The sequence below is a fragment of the Heloderma suspectum genome, chromosome 1 (genome assembly GCF_057233095.1).
Source record: "Heloderma suspectum isolate Gila_16-S chromosome 1, 16-S_ref, whole genome shotgun sequence".
NCBI classification, from domain to species: domain Eukaryota; kingdom Metazoa; phylum Chordata; class Lepidosauria; order Squamata; family Helodermatidae; genus Heloderma; species Heloderma suspectum.
Window position 1 is genome coordinate 378,478,891 of NC_139458.1, and position 16,793 is coordinate 378,495,683.

The 16,793-nt window shown below is 42.3% G+C and overlaps 1 protein-coding gene across 9 annotated transcripts in view; it reads left to right on the forward strand.

Moving 5' to 3' along the window:
* The window catches only part of TTC27 (tetratricopeptide repeat domain 27), a 150,909-nt gene that overhangs the window by 54,656 nt on the left and 79,460 nt on the right, over window positions 1-16,793 (forward strand). The gene's annotated exons all lie outside the window — the stretch shown is intronic.

The window sequence follows — 16,793 nt, forward strand, 5'->3', positions numbered from 1 at the left end:
TTTCCTCTTCCCTCTTGGTTTTTTTTAAATAAAAATTAGCATTAGAAATATTTAGTTCAGTTTCCTTCCATCACATTAGAATGTTTCTTCTACTTTAGGTAGCTGTGAATGTAGCATATTGTTTTCACAAGTGAAGACCAGGTACCTAGAAATCAAATAAGACTTTTCCCCCTAGCCAACATATTTAAACATTAGGTTTTATCCAGTGGCTTGTATCCAATGTTAGTCTAATTTAAGTCCCATTCTTTTCAATAGGTCTAATCTAAATAGGACTAACACTGGATACAACCCATTAATTAAAGACATAAAATACTAGCTGAATGCAAATGAAATAAAAAAATTCTACCTTTTCTTGTATTCTATAAATAATCAAAGGTAAGGGATGCAGCACTTATCTGTCTGGGTTCCTTCCTTAATTTACATAATAAAGATGTGTGACTCAATTCCTGTCTTTGAAACCTTTGTTTTTTTAATTGCTGTTTCAGTGCCTTTGCACTCCTGATGGAGGATAAGCAGGAATAAAACCTGTTTCTGTTTGGATTATTGTCACTGAATCATGGTAAAGAAGGTTCCACCTTTGTACAGTATTGGCAGTATAGCTGAACTACTGGTAATAGACACAAAGACAAAATGTTCAGGGTGTTCAAAAGATATTAGATGATGTGTGGAGAACAAACTGAACTGTCAAAAATACCTCTGGGAAGACTACTAAAGCCTTTTCACAGATCAAGGCTACAGTCCTATGAACAGTTACTTAGAAGTAAGGCCTGTCCAGCTCTGTGTACATAGGACTGAGTTGTAAAGTCATGTGGAAACTGCTCATAAGCTTTCTGTACTGTTTAAAGCAAAATCCAGAAACTTTGAAAGGGTTAAAACACTAATCTCCATGCAAGAGAACCAGGCCCCATCTTACATGGTACCACTTTCACCCCCCCACCCCATCACAACTGCTCAGCATTGCAGCTTCAAATTATCTTCTGCTGCAGTACACTCACGATTTACTGCACACTTCCCTAACGTACTCTGCCGTGCCCTTTTTTTTGCCGTTATACTTAAATGCGCAGCTGTGCAGTCCCGTGAGCGTGAGAGTGTGACACTGCAGTGGCTGTTTTGTATTTTATCAGTTCTGTTGTGTCTTTCCATGCCTCTTTAGGTAAAAAATGAGTGCTCTGTGTCCCTTCATTTCCACGCAATCTGTTTGTCAGTTCCCCAGCCTGAAACTTTCACAATGGTTCGCATGAGCGGTACGTGCCTACCCATTGCTCCAAAATGGTGGCCAGAGCAAACCTGGTCCTCCTTCAAGACACCCTGGCCCTTGGGCATTGAGTCCAAAACAACCATTGCGAAGATATGAAACTGCAAAAATGTGTGAAAGTGTGATTAAATAAATGAGAACCCCTCTCTGTGCCTCTGTAACTGCGCAGCTGTGAAGGGATGGGAGGAGTAAAGGGGCATCACAGAGTGACGAAAGCACTATGCACACTTACAACACACCCACTGCAAAATGCGAAGTTGGTTTGGGGAAGGGACAGACAGCTCACAATTGCAGGAAACCTTCAGCAAATGAAAAACATGGCAGCAAAACGCCTCCTTGGAAATCCACATTTTCCGGGAGTAAACCACGGATGGCTGCAAAGTAGCAAGTGTGTCATCTGTCCCAAGGGACTGAGGGAGTTAAAAGCTCATGTAGGTGGGGTCCTAGATTACCAAATACAACAGTACTAGTGTTTATTCACAGTCTTTGGGTACTGTTATTTTGGTTTCCACGTGTTTTTGCATTAAACCAGGCCAAGAATTTTAAGCAAGCTTTTTAATAATACTGTAAACCATTTTAGTGGTATGTTGACTTGTTCTTTTTCTAGTTGCTTAAGTGATCCTGTTTCAAAATATTTATTGGGGATCTTTCGTTGCATACCTTTGTGTGACTCACAAACGTGTTTGATTTGTATGATGATTACACTGGAAACCCATGCAGTCAAAGTAGTCACCAGCTAATGATATTTTTCCTTTTATAATGCCAGTGTTAGGTTTGTCAGTACCTGATAGTTTCTTATTTACTGGGCTGCTGAATCATGGGAATTTCCCTATTTGGGATTCCTTGTTTGTGCTGTTTTCATTCACAGCTATACAATTGCTTATTAAGGAGGCAAAAGTATGTGCAGGATAAAAGGTACAATTAAAAATTACTCAGCAAGCAAACTGGTAATCTAACGGGTAGTCTGTAATACTGAAAGGTCACCCAGGATTATTATGTAGCCTTAGTCAAACACAGATGTGTATGTGGTTGGCAAATGTGTATCATATGGCAATTCAGTTTTCAAAATAGCATCTTTGAGTGTTATTTTCTGCAGTAATCATCACTGTTCTGCATTATGGAGGAGAGAAAGGAAAGCAGTTATTTGTCACTTACTAAAAATGTGTTAGTGGTTTAGAGCCAGTATGGTTGTCTCAGTATTATAGTACTGAATCTCACATTTAAAATCCTGCTCAGCTGAAAACTTTCTGGCTGAGTCCGTTTCTAAATCTCAGTTTCCTTTATATATAGTGGGAATGCTAATGGCCAAGACTAAGATGATTCAAGTACTGTTGTGAATCTGAATGAGATAAGGTTGTAAAGCACCTTGCACCCTAAGGGCATCTGTGCAAAATCAGCAAACTGTAGCATACATTAGAAAGGTTGCCAAAATAGCTTTCCAAATCATCCCTATAAAAGTGAAACACCCTTGGATTGGGACCACTGTGTTGTGAGTCTCTGTGCCCCTCCAAGAGATTGGCATGAATATGAACAGGGATGTGAAGACTCGGGACATAACTCGGGGCCAGCCAGCCAAGAGTAGACATGGTTGGGCACCTGCCAAAGGCTCACACACCAGCAGGGGCACACTGACGAGAACCCCCGGAGTTGATCCTCCTCTTCACCATTGCCACCTGATTGCTCCCCTTCCTCTTGCTGCGGCCCAGATGATGGTGGTGGTGAGAAGAAGGAGCAGTAGATTCCATTCCTGACTTGCTCACTGATTCTCTGCCTCTCAAGCAAGCAGGTGGTAGCAGTGATGAGGAACAATAGCAGCTGGTGACAGTGGCAGTGAGAAGGTAGATTCACTGGGGGAGGGGGCCACTGGGGTGTCTTGCCTAAAGGCCCTCCAAAATCTGGAGTTGACACCGATTGCTATGATCTGTGTTCAGTGAGTACATCAACATGTTTTGATAGGAAAGAGATTTTGGCAGTTAACGGGTTCAGTGTGCTTCAGCCTCACTTGATCCTTTGGTCAATATTTTTGCAGACTCCCGTAGCATGATAGCCTGTTTACATGTAGTACATGTGGCAAGCTAGCTTTGCTTTTAGGTGTCTGCTGTTTGCATTCCCTTTTAAAACATCTAGTTAGATGTATGCTATACAACATGCAGACATTCTTATTATACCTTACCTTAGCTGCGTAAAAACAATGTGAGAAAGGTAGCAGCAGGTGCTTAACTCCTGCAAAGATGTGTGACCTCCAAACCTTATTCCAGAGATTTGCCCTGTATGTGACTTTTATCAGTCATAAGCATGCATGTTATGTATCATACCTTTTAACCAAGTTAATTACTGGGACATACGTTTTGGCATGTGAACAATGCCTAGAAAATCTTTTCTCCTATCCACCCCCCACCCCCACCTGCACACTCTTTAATCCAGTTTGGCCAAGCCGTGGAATGACAAACAGAAGAAGAGCCCTGCTGGATCACGCCGAAGGTCTGTTTTCTACAGTGGCATGCTTCTTCTGATCCTGGAAGTAATATGTAGCTATCATGGCTACTAGCCATTGATAGCCTTAGGGTGCAATCCTATGAATGTTTAGACAGAAAAAAGTCCTACAACTCCCAGCATTCTCCTGCCAACCATAGCTGGCTGAGGTACGCTGGGAATTGTAGGGCATTTCTGTCTAAACATGCATAGGATTGCACCCTTCAGCCTCCGTCTATTCGGCAGTAAGTCCCAATTGAATGCAGTTGGACTTATTCTGCGTAGATATGCTTTTATATGTAAGTGAATAAGAAGTCCAACACAGTCACATTTGACTTCAAAAGAGGAAACTTCTCTAAAATGAGAGGAATGGTAACAAGTAAATTGAAAGGGAAAGTTAAGAGGGTCAAATATCTCTAGAATGCTTGGGGGTTATTCAAAACCATAATAATAGAAGCTCAGCTAAAATGTATGCTGCAGGTCAGGAAAAGTATCACCAAATCAAAAAAAGTCCCTGTAAGGCCCCAGGCCTGAACAAAGGCTATTAGTAGTTTTAGAGTGGTTTGGATCCATAATGCTCTCTGGCTTTAGTCAGAGGGCTGCTGTTTCCCTTAACAGGCCTCTTGATGGAGCCAGATGAGTCAAAAGGGTGAGAAGCAGCTCCAAGCACATTCCTTGCTAATGAGGAGAGTGTCTTATCACTGCTGTGCCTGAGAAGCAAAGGTTGTTTACCTTAAAGCTACAGGTGGCTGTGCTGAGAACCAAGTGCTGTTAGTCTATGCTGGGAATGATCGCTAGGGGGTGCTTGCCGTTGTTATGCTGCCTCATTGCTAACATGTATGGTATAAGACCCATTGTACCCCATGGCTCTGGGTTCAGAGAAGCTGTCTGATCGAACTATTGGGTACGCCTGTGTGCTATAAGTTACTCAATAAATTACTCCTTTACCAGTAAACCTGGATTTGATTTATCACTATCTTGGCACCTCTAAATTATGAGTTCAGAGCTCATACTGCAGGGGCAATACAGTCCCCAACACGTTTAAGAAGTAGTGTCAAGGAAACTATTAGAGAGGGGAAAAGGCTTCCTTCAGAAAATAGAAATCTTGTCCAAATAAGGAACACAAAAAGGAGCACAAGCTTGTACAAAAGAAATGCAAGCAAACAATAAAGCAGTGTTCCCCAACTTGCTGCCCTCCACATGTCTTGGACTACAACTCACAGCATTGCTGACCATTGCTCATGCTGGCTGGAGACGATGGGGGTTGAAGTCCAAAGCATCTGGAAGGCACCAGGTTGGTGAAGATCAACAATAAATTATTTAAAAACATAAGTTGCAGGAAACCATCTAGGGAGGCAGTTGGAGTGTTGGATGACAAGAGTTAAAGGAATGCTAAAGGAGAATAAGGGGATTGCGGAGAAGCTGAATGAATTCTTTGTATCTGTCTTTGCTGCAGAAGATGTAGGGCAGGTACCCATGCCTGAGCTGACATTTTCAGGAATGGAGTGTGAGAAACTGAGGCAAATAGTGGAGATAAGAGATGATGTTCTAGACCAGGGATAGGCAACCGTATTGTCCATGAAGGCTGCATGGGATGAGGGTTGAAGGGTTGGACACCATGTGCATGCACCCACTCAACATGTGCACCCACTCATGCAAACTGCATGTACTCGTCCCCCTCCCACATACTGTTCCCCGTCAGCATGAAGAAATAGGGAGATTTAAATTTCCCCACCCTGCATGCTGAAATCATGCTTCCCACCCATACTAATCAGTTGAGCGTGGGGGGTGCAATTTCAGTTGTGCTCCTGACAGCCCAGGAGCATGATTGTGCTGGGAAAGAGGGCACATGAAGAGAGTCATCTCCACATACCTTCTTCCCCAGCACAAGCGTGATAGCAACAGGGGATGGGAGGAATTTGGGGAGGGTGGCATCTGACAGTTTGGGCACCCACAGCAGGCCACACAGTTGGCCTCTGAGGGCTGCCCATATGCACTATAGACCTCAGTGACAAATTGAAAACACACAAATCAGTGGGTCCAGATGAGAAAGTTCTTAAAAAACTAAAATGTGAAATTGTTGATGTTCTGACAAAAATGTATAGCATCCCTAAGGTCAGGCTCCAAAACAAGAGGACTGAAAAGTGGACTAGTTGCTTAACTTCAGTTCCGGATAAATTAGAGGAAAGCATTATTAAAGATAAAATTATCAAGCATAAAGAACGGTGGAGAACATGTGGCCCTCAATATTTCAGTGGAGTGCATGTACCATCAGCACTAGCCAGCATAGCCATGGTGAGAGATGATGGGAGTTGTAGTCCAGCAACATTTGGAGGGCCACGTGTCCCCCATCCCTGATAGTTCAAGTACAGCTGAAGAGGGCTCAGCTAGGTAAGTCCTGCCTCACTAGTCTTTTAGGGTGCAATCCTGTCAATTACACCCTTGGTGCTTGGAAGCATCTGAACTCGGAAGCTTCCAGCATTCCTGTGCCCTGCCGGACTGAAGCCAGTGGGGTGGGAGGAGTGGCAGAGGCAATCTTTGCCTCCCTGTCCTCTGTCTTTAGCTATTTTCACTAGTCGGGCTGCCCTCTCCCCAATCTCCTCCCTTTTCCACTCCCCTTTCCCTCCTCCTCCAAGGTCACTTTTCCAGCCCTGGAGAGGCAGCCGGCACAGTTCTCTCTGCACCAGCTGTGAGGGAGCAGGGGAGGGGGTTGGATTTCCAACTCCCCCTTCCATGGTCAGAGCGCTGTCTCTTTTCCAAGCAGTCCTATGGTTCCTGGGATGCTCTCCCAGGGACCACAGGATTGCTCACTTAGAGTTCTTTTAGGGCCAAAATACTACTTTAAATGTGTGTCTAATGTAATAAAACTAGAAATTCAAAATTCCTTTACTGACAAATACTTTAGCTGTCTTTTGACTCTTATTACCAAACGAAAAACTCTTATGGATATATTTAAGAGAATTCCAGTGGCTTAAAATTCAGGCCATAGGCTAGTGAGTTTTTTTAATCAACTGCAGCTGTTTCTTTCTTGTGGTCTCTTCAAAAGAGAAGTAATGTTAGCAATTAAAATGAGTTATGGTATAATTTATCTGCAATGTATAGTTCAAAAGATTCATTTAAAATCTGTGTTTGATGGAATGTAACTTTGGTTTTCTCTATTTTTATGATGACTAGATTCTTAACAAAAAAACTTTTGTCTAGTTTTAAACAGACAAGCCTAAAATCCTTTGGGGGTGTCATAAACCCTTTCCTACTTTATGTGGTAATTGCATACTCTTATGTCTGGACAAGCGTAGAATGTTTCATTTTAAAGTATAATTATCGTATTTTAACTTTTTTTTTTTTTTAGCAATTATTAAAACAACTCCCTCTACAATATATAGAAGTAATTAATAAAGAGTCCTTTCAGACTTGGACTTAAACATTCTATTTTATCTCACAGCTTGCCCTGAAAATGTTCAGAGATGAGATAAAACAAACAAACCCATCTAAATATTATCTTCAAAAGATTTCTTTTTTAGCTGTGGTATTCTTAAGCCAAGTTTCATTGGCCTCCAAGTCCATTTTCTTTGACCCAGGATTTACAGTCAAGCCTTTGAAAGCCCTAAAGCAAGCTGTTGGGGTGCCCAGTAAGTATCTAAATACAAGATTGTGGAGGCGAAAGCCTTGTTAGAGGAAGCTCGGGCCCTTCCCTCACCTGTGGCTGAGCTGTTGCATTGCTTTTCAGTAGATTACTGGATTCAGTAGATTACCATGTGTCCTTCCTCATCTTGCAGTGCTGATGGTGAGTAAATGGTTCTCAGTAGTAACTCCAACATACATGCTTAAGCTTTCTGGTGTACTTCCCTTAAGCCAGCCTGCCGCCTCAAGTGCGGCCCCTGCTCCCTCTTCCTTCTTATTTAGTCTGTCTGTAGCAGAATGAGTTGAAGAAGAGGGACAGCGGGAGAGTGAGATGGATTGATGTGCGGAGGCAGAGTGAGTGACAGGTGAGAAAGGACAATTAGCGAAGAGTGGGAAAGGACAATGAGAAGATAGCTGATGGAAAGGATAGTCAGTTAAGCCGAGTTAGTATTATTGGGAAGAAACATTATTTTTATTCTGTATTGTACGACTGCACATTTCTGTTTGTTAAGTAGGCAGTGGCAGCAGTTAAGGGGATAAGGTTATGGGGAGTCTGGACCCAGTGAACAGGTCAGGCTGCTAGTCACCTCGTTACTTTGGCTTCACCAGTGCCTCTTTGGAGCCAGGGCCTTGTGTGAGCCCTAGGAATGTCACACTGCCTGTTTCCAGAATGCTGGTAAGGCTGAGCTTCACAAACCTCATTGAGCTTGTGAAGGCTTGAACAGCTTCCTTTTTTCCTTTAGTGCTTCAGCGATCAAAATAGCCTAGGATGAATTAGGAGAAAAGGAGGAGACACAAAATGTCAGTAGAGTGCTGCAGTGGGGAGAAGGCATTTGAAATTCCCCCACCTCTGTGTAAGAGGCTACATGAGCACTCCTGCTGGAGTAGTACAGCAGGGAGTGAAAGTTCTCAAAAACATGTGGGATATGTATCATGGACACTGGGCAATACGACAAGTGGGCGACAACACATAAATATTGTACTTCAAATGGCAATGGATGTACGAAATGGGGGAAAGTTGTATTTCCACAGCACAGAATATTTTTGCAGGCTATTAATAAGAAAATACACTCCCCCACAAGAGAGTGACTCCAGCTGGAGACAAGGTAGTTGGTACAGGGACCTCAAACAGGGAACAACTGTGTAGTTCTTTTATAAATATATCAATAGGCTTTTAATGTCAAAGGTGCTGTAAACAAAAGGGTGGTATCCAATTAGTCTCCCTCCACTATTGGAAGACAGCCATCAGTGAAATGGGGAGGAGGGTGATTTTCAACACCACCTCCCCAAATCTGCTCCAGAGAGGTCCAGAACAGATTAGGGGGGAGGCACAGGGGTACAGGGAGGGAGAGAGAATTGGGGGAAGTTGCCCCCTCCCTGTTCTGCTAGGGGATGCTTTCTCTGATAGTGGAGGGAAGTAGTTGGATACCACCCAAAGCTTTGTATTAGTATGAAAGCAATTTCTATATTAAATTCCTATAAGTGTTTTGGTCTTGGTCACCTAAGTTACCAGTTACTATGGTAATAATGGTTTTTATTGTTCCAAGGTTGCTGTGACCTCTAAGACATACAGTGACCTCTAAGCAATTGCCGGCTGGAGTGTGTGGGCCTCATGCTGGGTTCATGACCTAGCAGAGATTGCGTAGAGGTGTCTATTTGTATAATCCAGACAGTGACATAATTTTAGGCCCTGGATTTAGTGGTCTTACGGGGGGCGGTGGTGGGTTAGACTGCCATGTGTATTACTTTAGTTGTGAAGCACACAATTAACATTTCTCTTCTCCCCACCCCACCATTCCATGCTTCACAACTGCTTCTACATTCCTGATAGTTAAAAGCAAAAATATCTTTTTTTGCCAACCCCGATTTTTTTTATATAAAAAAATAATACTCCGAGCATGTACAGTTTTGCATTTTAAACTCACTTAAATCATAGCACCATCATGACTACAGGAATAAAGTGGAGTTTTCTTTTGCTGCACTAGTGCTAAATACATTTACTTGGAATGAGCACCATCTTGTAGTAAAACAGAAGAATATAGATTTTAAAGTAAAAATAATAAAGTGAGAATCTGTGACCATGCTCATGCCCTGTCAGCTGCCCTGTAATTCTGAAATGTTTTTACAAATAAGAAAGAGTGCTGTGGCAAGCAGAGTCAGTCCTGGTGGGCTCTGGCATGCAGGTACTGATACGAGCCTATTTGCCACTGCCCCGATCATCTGCTGTGCTCTGGATGACCATTTAGGGGACCCTGGATGCAGCCCTTATGTCCAGTCCCTAGCTCAGAGCCCCCCAGCCTTTTTGGACCTGTGGGCACATTTGAGAGTTTGACAAACTGCTGTGGGCACCACCACAAAATGGCTCCCATGGAGGATGTGGCTAGTCACATAATGGCTGCGATGGGGGCCTAGCTTGTCAAAAGTGAGCTAAAGGGGGAGAGGGAGAGAAATAGTGATGCTAGAGGCTGGGAGGGAGGGCAAAACAGCAAGGCAAAGGGATAGAGAAGGAGCACAGCTAGAGGCTAGGAGGGGAGAAACAGTGAGCTAAAGATGTTGGGGGTTAAAGAGGTCCAAAATGCAGGATTTCCATGCACAGTCGCTTCAAGCTGACTCAAGTTCAAGGTTACAAAAAATAAGTTGTGACAAGGCAAAATTCCGGCCTGTTGGGAGATGTTCCATATTTTAGGATCTCGGGTGGGATGGGTCCAAGTCAGACTGGATCCAGGGATTCAGGAAGGGACTAGACGAGATGGAGTTCCCAAGCAGTAGGGAAGTTTTCCCCTCAGAGCTTCTACTAAAAGGACCCTTTGCAGATCTTAGTTCTGGAGACAGACTTGTAAACACAGCTAGCAATACGTGCACACAGGCAGAGATTAAGATCAACAACAGAGTCTGCATTGGAAATCTGGTGTACAGGCATCAAGGCAAAACAACCATCTTAAAAGTCACTAAGAGTTCAAACCAGAAAGCATTCTGAGCTATCAAAACATAGGTAGAATCATAGAATAGTAGGGTTGGAAGGGGCCTATAAGACCATTGAGTCCAACCCCCTGCTCAATGCAGGAATCCAATCAGAGCATCAGGTAATTGGTTCTTGGCACACATTAGTCCATGGTCTCTGAGACCTGTTATATTCCACCATAGGTTTTAACAATGCCTGTTTAACAATTCAACAGGGAGTTCTAGGGGAGAAGAGCAATTGAGGCAAAGTCCAGGCAGAAGGTATCACAGGGGGCAACAAAGAGTGATTGTTCCCTTGTAGGGAGTCAAACAGAATCCCAGTGCCCGAGTGTAGCATTAGTTGACAGAGTAGACTTTTGGGTTACAAGAAGCACAAACAAATTAGGCAGAGTATGTTCAGCCAATAGGAAAACCATTGCAGGCGAAGAAGAATTTTAGACCAAGAAAGATGACGTCAGTAGCAAAGCTTTCTCATGTGCAAGACCTTATAAATGGGTGTAGCTGCTAAGCTCATTAATAATAACTCAACCACAGCCTTTGACCTATAGACAATCAATACGTCAAACCAGGGTGTCTCTGTTCTGCCCTCTTGGGCTGACACTGCAAGCTCGTTTCCCATAGAAGGTTTCATAGGTAATACTCTAGAAATCAGCTCAAGGCCAAAAAAGAAAGTTGATAAGGCATACGGACCCTTTCCGATTTTACCCCTCCTTTTGCTCATAATTATCTGAGAAGTTGAACAGTGATACGCTCTCATGGCAGCCACCTTCTCACAGCTGTGTTGAATTCTACATTGTGCTTATTAAGAGCTTGAAGCCAATGTTGATTCACAAGCAACAAGACCTACTGGTCAGGGCCAAATCCTCACAGAGTGAGTGAACCAGGGTTGTGTCTGTGGAATGCAGATGAGACTTCACTAGTTAAACAAATAGCTCATTTCATGAAAAGTAGTGAACTAGTGTGAGAGACATAGAGTATTATATTAGAAGTATGGAAAATACATGGAAGTAAGTGCTAGTTATCTGAGTAAGTTTTTTAGTTCCTTCACTATGTTTTCCTTTCTTACTACTTTGAGTCAATGTGCAAGGTCATAGTTGACAGGAGTGATGGATGTCATGTGGCTTGATTCTTGTACCATAATTTCATAAGTAATTATTGCAGTTGGAAGTAATTATAAATGGAGTTTTAATTTACTTCAAGTATTTTAGTGTAGATGGACAGAAACGATCAGTTCTGACTTCAGCTAGAACTGTGGCCCAGGTGTGAGATGGAATTTGCTAGGCTTATCTTCAGTGTAAATCAGTGTATCTTTTTTACATTAAAAATAAATATGTTGTACGAAGGCTATCTTTTAAAAAGTAACTCAAAATGAAATGTGCATATAATACAGACAAACATATTCAATTCTGTACTTCTAATCTCGTTAAAAGTGAATTATATTCATTAATCAAACAGTTTGAGTTGTTGGCTACTTCTGTATGTAGGAAAAAATCCACTGGAAAAACTATGTTACTTCCGTTCTGAGGTTAAGGTTATAAATAACACACTGTCCTCTTCTACTTATTATTGTGGGATTAGCAGGTTAGCAGCATCAGGATCCAGGAGATACCATCCTGTATATTATTAGCTTCCTCCATGGTGCCCCTATGGGCAATCTTGAACTAGTTTATGTTCTCCAAATACCTGAGCACTACAATGTGTTCGGCTGTCACATTATGAATATTTATGACTGTACCAACCAAATAGCAAGGACATATACTTTCCTTTTCATTGAGAAAGACTATTTTATTTATTTAAAGCATCTGAAAATCTTTTCAGCCGAAAATGCTCCTAGAATGGCTTACGGATTAATTAAAAAACAAGTTATTTCTTTCCATTAACTACCCGTCTTTGCTTCTGAAAATCTGTAGACATTTCTTCTAACCTGATCCTGTGCATGTTTACTTGGAAGATAGTCCTATTTTGTTCAGTAGGGCTTACTTTCAGATAAGTGTATGTATGATCTGGGAATCTGTCTGGGCAGCAGTCAAAGGACCTCCTCTTGCTTAACAGGACTTCCTCTTCCTCTCCTTTCTCCTTTACCCCCAACCCTCTGTAGCAGATGCGGAAGGCAGGGTGTAGGGGGAGAAGGAAACTGTTCGACCACCAGTGTCTGCTCTGCTGGCGGATGCATATAGTTGAATGCACCCCTCTGTTCTCTAAGCAGACATAATTCAGCAGTGCTAAATCAGGTGGTTGTACGGCCAGAGGGTTTTCCTTTTTCCATTATGCTCATAAGTTATATATAGGCTGCATAGTGGCAAACCAATACATTTTCCTTGTTTATAATAACCAGATAGAAAAATACACATTTTCAGTTAATATATGAATCTCAAAATTATTTAAGACAAGTTTCCCAATGATTTTAAATTAGTCTCTCTTCATGTTGATTCAAATTATGATTTAAATTGCTATGATCTAAACCATTCCACCCTGATCTTCTCTGGCACTCAACAAATTGCAGTTCCCGACATTGTATAAAGGTTGCAGCATAATGCAATGTTATCTGACATAATATCAATTAGATGTGTAGTACAGACTGTTTTGTCTGTCCTGTTTAAAATGCACAGATAGACTTTATGCTTTTTGTGAAAGGCAGATATTACATATAGACATGGATTTCCATTTTGTTTTCAAAAATATTGTAACATTGGCAGTGTGTATATTTTGCGTGTGTGTCATTCTGAGTCCAGAGTTGAAGTTAATACTGACCTAGAAAAGCTTACCTAACTACTGCACACAGACAGGTCTCCCACCCCACCTCCACATACACCTTAGCATATGGTATTTTAAAATGCTGTTTGGCTTTCTCTCTTGTTGTTGTTGTTCAGTCGTTAAGTGTGTCTGACTCTTCGTGACCCCATGGACCATAGCACGCCGGGCCTTCCTGTCCTCCGCTCTCTCCCGGAGTGTGCTCAAGTTCATATTCATTGCATCGGTGATGCTATCTAGCCATCTCATCCTCTGCTCTCCCCTTCTCCTTTTGTCTTCAATCTTACCAATGACCATTTCCAAGTAGGTGGTCTCTGCCACTCTACTCTACAGTGTAATGGATTTCAGCAGTGCTCTATTCATAAAACATCATTGTGAACGCAGCAGATACCATTAGCTCATCTAATTTATGGAATACCATTTATGACCTAAGGAAGGAGGTCCCAGTTAGTTCACATACTAAATGCCATAACAGAAGCTATGAAGAATTAATGGCGAGGATGTGCACAGGTGAGCCCCTCAAAGATGGGGAAACAAGTAACAGTTATATCCTTAGGGAGAACTCCAATGTAGTCCTTTCTGCAGACAACATGCAGAACCTTTGATTGTTTGGAAAGCATATCAGCTTGCCATCACTGCAGAATATTAAGGTATTTTGATATTAGATGGCTTACTCATATTGTATATGAGTCACCCCCCTGTAGGTAATAGTTCCCCACAGCATAGTTTCGTACATTCTTTTCTGTTAATTAGACAAATGTGGTTCTCCTGCCCCCCCCCCCTTTTGATGTGGGAATACATCCTTGATGAGCAGTTGTGCTTGATGTGGGTACTGGCCTTGTTGCAGAGTTTTATTGCTTAAATCTTAAACTATTTCATTAAAATGAAGATTTAGCTGGGGAGTAGACGGAACAGATAAGGCTCAGATTTCTGTAAGTTGATATACAAGGGCTTTCTAAAAATAAAAAATAGAGATTGCATGTGAAAATAATAATGTAGAGATTTTTCTATGTAGTAAACACACAATCTTTTCCCAGTAAGGACATTTCCATGAGATGTTACCTTTCATAAAGTGATTGTATGTTCTATTCTAGGCAGTTTTCATCATCTTTTCTATTGTATCCACATGTTATCAGCCAGGAATTAGATCCCACCCATTAACAAAATAGCACTGTGCTATTGTGTCCTCCTTCTAACCATATTGTTCCATTTGGGGATGGGGGCGGAGAGGAATTTAAATATCTTAGCCTCCAATAAATTTTTGAAAGTCTACCCCCCCCCCCCCATGGCTTGATTACAGGACTTCTGAGCTTGACAAATTATGCAGAATGTTTCCTTGTGACTTCAGGAATCTGTTGCTTTTGAAGTGAATGACTTTAAGTAATGTTTTAAGAATGGGAGCAGTGTAACAGACAAGATATCAAATAATGATAATCACAGAACAAGGTACCAACTTTGTACTGTGATTAATCCAGAGGAATTGAGAGTTTTTCAAATTGGAAAGTTACATTACATTTTCTATGCTACATCAAGATGACTCTTAAATGCCATACAACTTTCTATATGAAAACTAGTATGACTAGTGCCATATTTATTACATTTCTATACTGCCCAATAGCTGAAGCTCTCTGAGCAGTATAGAAATATAATAAATAATATATATGAGTAAAGTCTTGACCTTACTCGTATATATTGGGCCACAGTTTTGCACCCTGTGCATGTGGAGAACTGGGTACAAAGCGGTGCCAGTAAAATTCCCCTTCCCACCATCATAGTGCTTCTAGGCAATGTATGCCAGTGATTCCCTGGACATGCTGCAGCTTGGCCAGGCTACTGAGTTTTAGATGAGGCCCTCCCATGCTTTACTCCTGTACAACCCCCAAACCCAATCTTCCCCATGCCTTCAGGGGAAATCTGTTTTTGCTGGCGTATTCGGGGTATGGAGGGAGACAAGTCAGTTTATAGTCCTTACATGGTTTCTTATAAGACATTTATCAGTCTAGGAGACAAAGAGAGCAATACATCCCTAAAAAGGTTACGATATTTCTGAATGTAATTGGCAAGTACTGGCTGTGACCAGCTTTTATGGTGCAAATTTGTATCAGAAGCCAATTCAAGTAGTTTAGTTAGACAATTTGGGGCCAAATTGTCCTGTTGATAGGGAAGTAGACAAACTTACTTGGAAGATTTTTTTTCTAATATTGTATTACAGTACAGTTTTTTCCTCCCCAGGTGTACAAACATCTCGATTTTTGTAGTTTTTCCATTAATTTAAAAATGTATTAAGGGCAGCTATTACTTTGCAGCAGGGCCAGCCTGTCAGGGTGGAAACTGAGCCAACAGAGCCCCAGAGCAGTTCTGATTATGAGGAGGAACAGCAATCCGTGGGAGAGGAGCTCTCTCATCTCTCACAAGCACAGCAGCTAGCAGAGATTCCTCCTGCCAGCATTCCTGGGATAGATACTGACCCTGGCAGTGAGAGAGCGCTGGAGGGGGGCTTGCTGGACGCTCGGTGCAGACGCAGGGAGCGATGACAGATGGAGGGCGCAGAAAGGAGGCGTACCGCTCGTTTGGCGCTCAAACAACGGTCGCGTCCCGAGGACCCAAGAGAAAGAGGGAGGATCTCTCCCTCGCCCATAAAATCAGGGTCTTCCCGTGGTTTTCTTTCAAACAGGGACCAACTGCCTTACCTGGAGCTTAGGCTACTCTGCTATCTTTCCCCAGTGCTGTTCCTTGCTATATCGCTAGTGATTAGTATCTGAAAGAGTCATAAAGTAATCAAGTCTTGGAAAGAATCCTCGTCGTCTGTGTCCTGAGTTGGCTATTGGTGGGGACTGCAAGAGGCAGCTAGGGTGCTCCTGACACAGCCCTACCATTAGGCAGGGTAAGGCAGCTGCTTCAGGCAGCAGATTCTTGGGATGCAGGGAGCTGCAGCAAAGTGTTGGGAGTCCATGCAACCTGCCCTGCACCCCGTAAACTGTTTTGCTGCCTTCAAGTGTGGTAAAGGATGCCATCCCATTGCCAACGTTGAAGTAAGACTAAACTGCCAGTCTAGTCAGATTTTTTTCATAGAATGGGAGGGTGCACCATCTTTTCCTTTGCCTCAAACAACAAAATGTCTGGGGCCAGCCCTGTCTTGCAGTTAAATCCATCAGTCTTCTAGATAGGTCCAACACATTTTGGGTTTCTCTTTCACTGTCCAGTCACCAAAATAAAATTTTCAAAGTTGGACTGAAAGCATTGATTGTATACAACAGGTTGTATGCAGTGTTAGACTAACTTAGGTCCCATTCGTTTTAATGGGTCTACTCAATGTAGTAGACATTGGATGTAACTGATTTGTTTAGGTTTGTTGTGGTCATTAGACTGGGATTGAAAGACACAATCTGTGAGGAGCTTTAAAGATTCCCTGAGGACCATTAATACAGGAGTAGGGAACTTTTGGCTGCCCAGTTGTTGAGTTCCAACTCTGCTCATCCCCAGCTAGCTTGGTCCATGGTCAGGGATGATGGAAGTTATAGTCCAGCCTATCTGGATGGCCACAGCTTCCCCACATGTCTGTTTTAATAAATGAATGAAACTGAACATCTGAAGGCACCCTACATCTCACTTGAAATGAATTGGTTATCTGAGTACAGTTTGGTGATCCACTTCCAGTAAAGCATCTAGAATAGGCCACAGGGCTAGATAAATTGTTTGTCTGATCTAGTAAAGGCAGAATCCTAGGCATGTG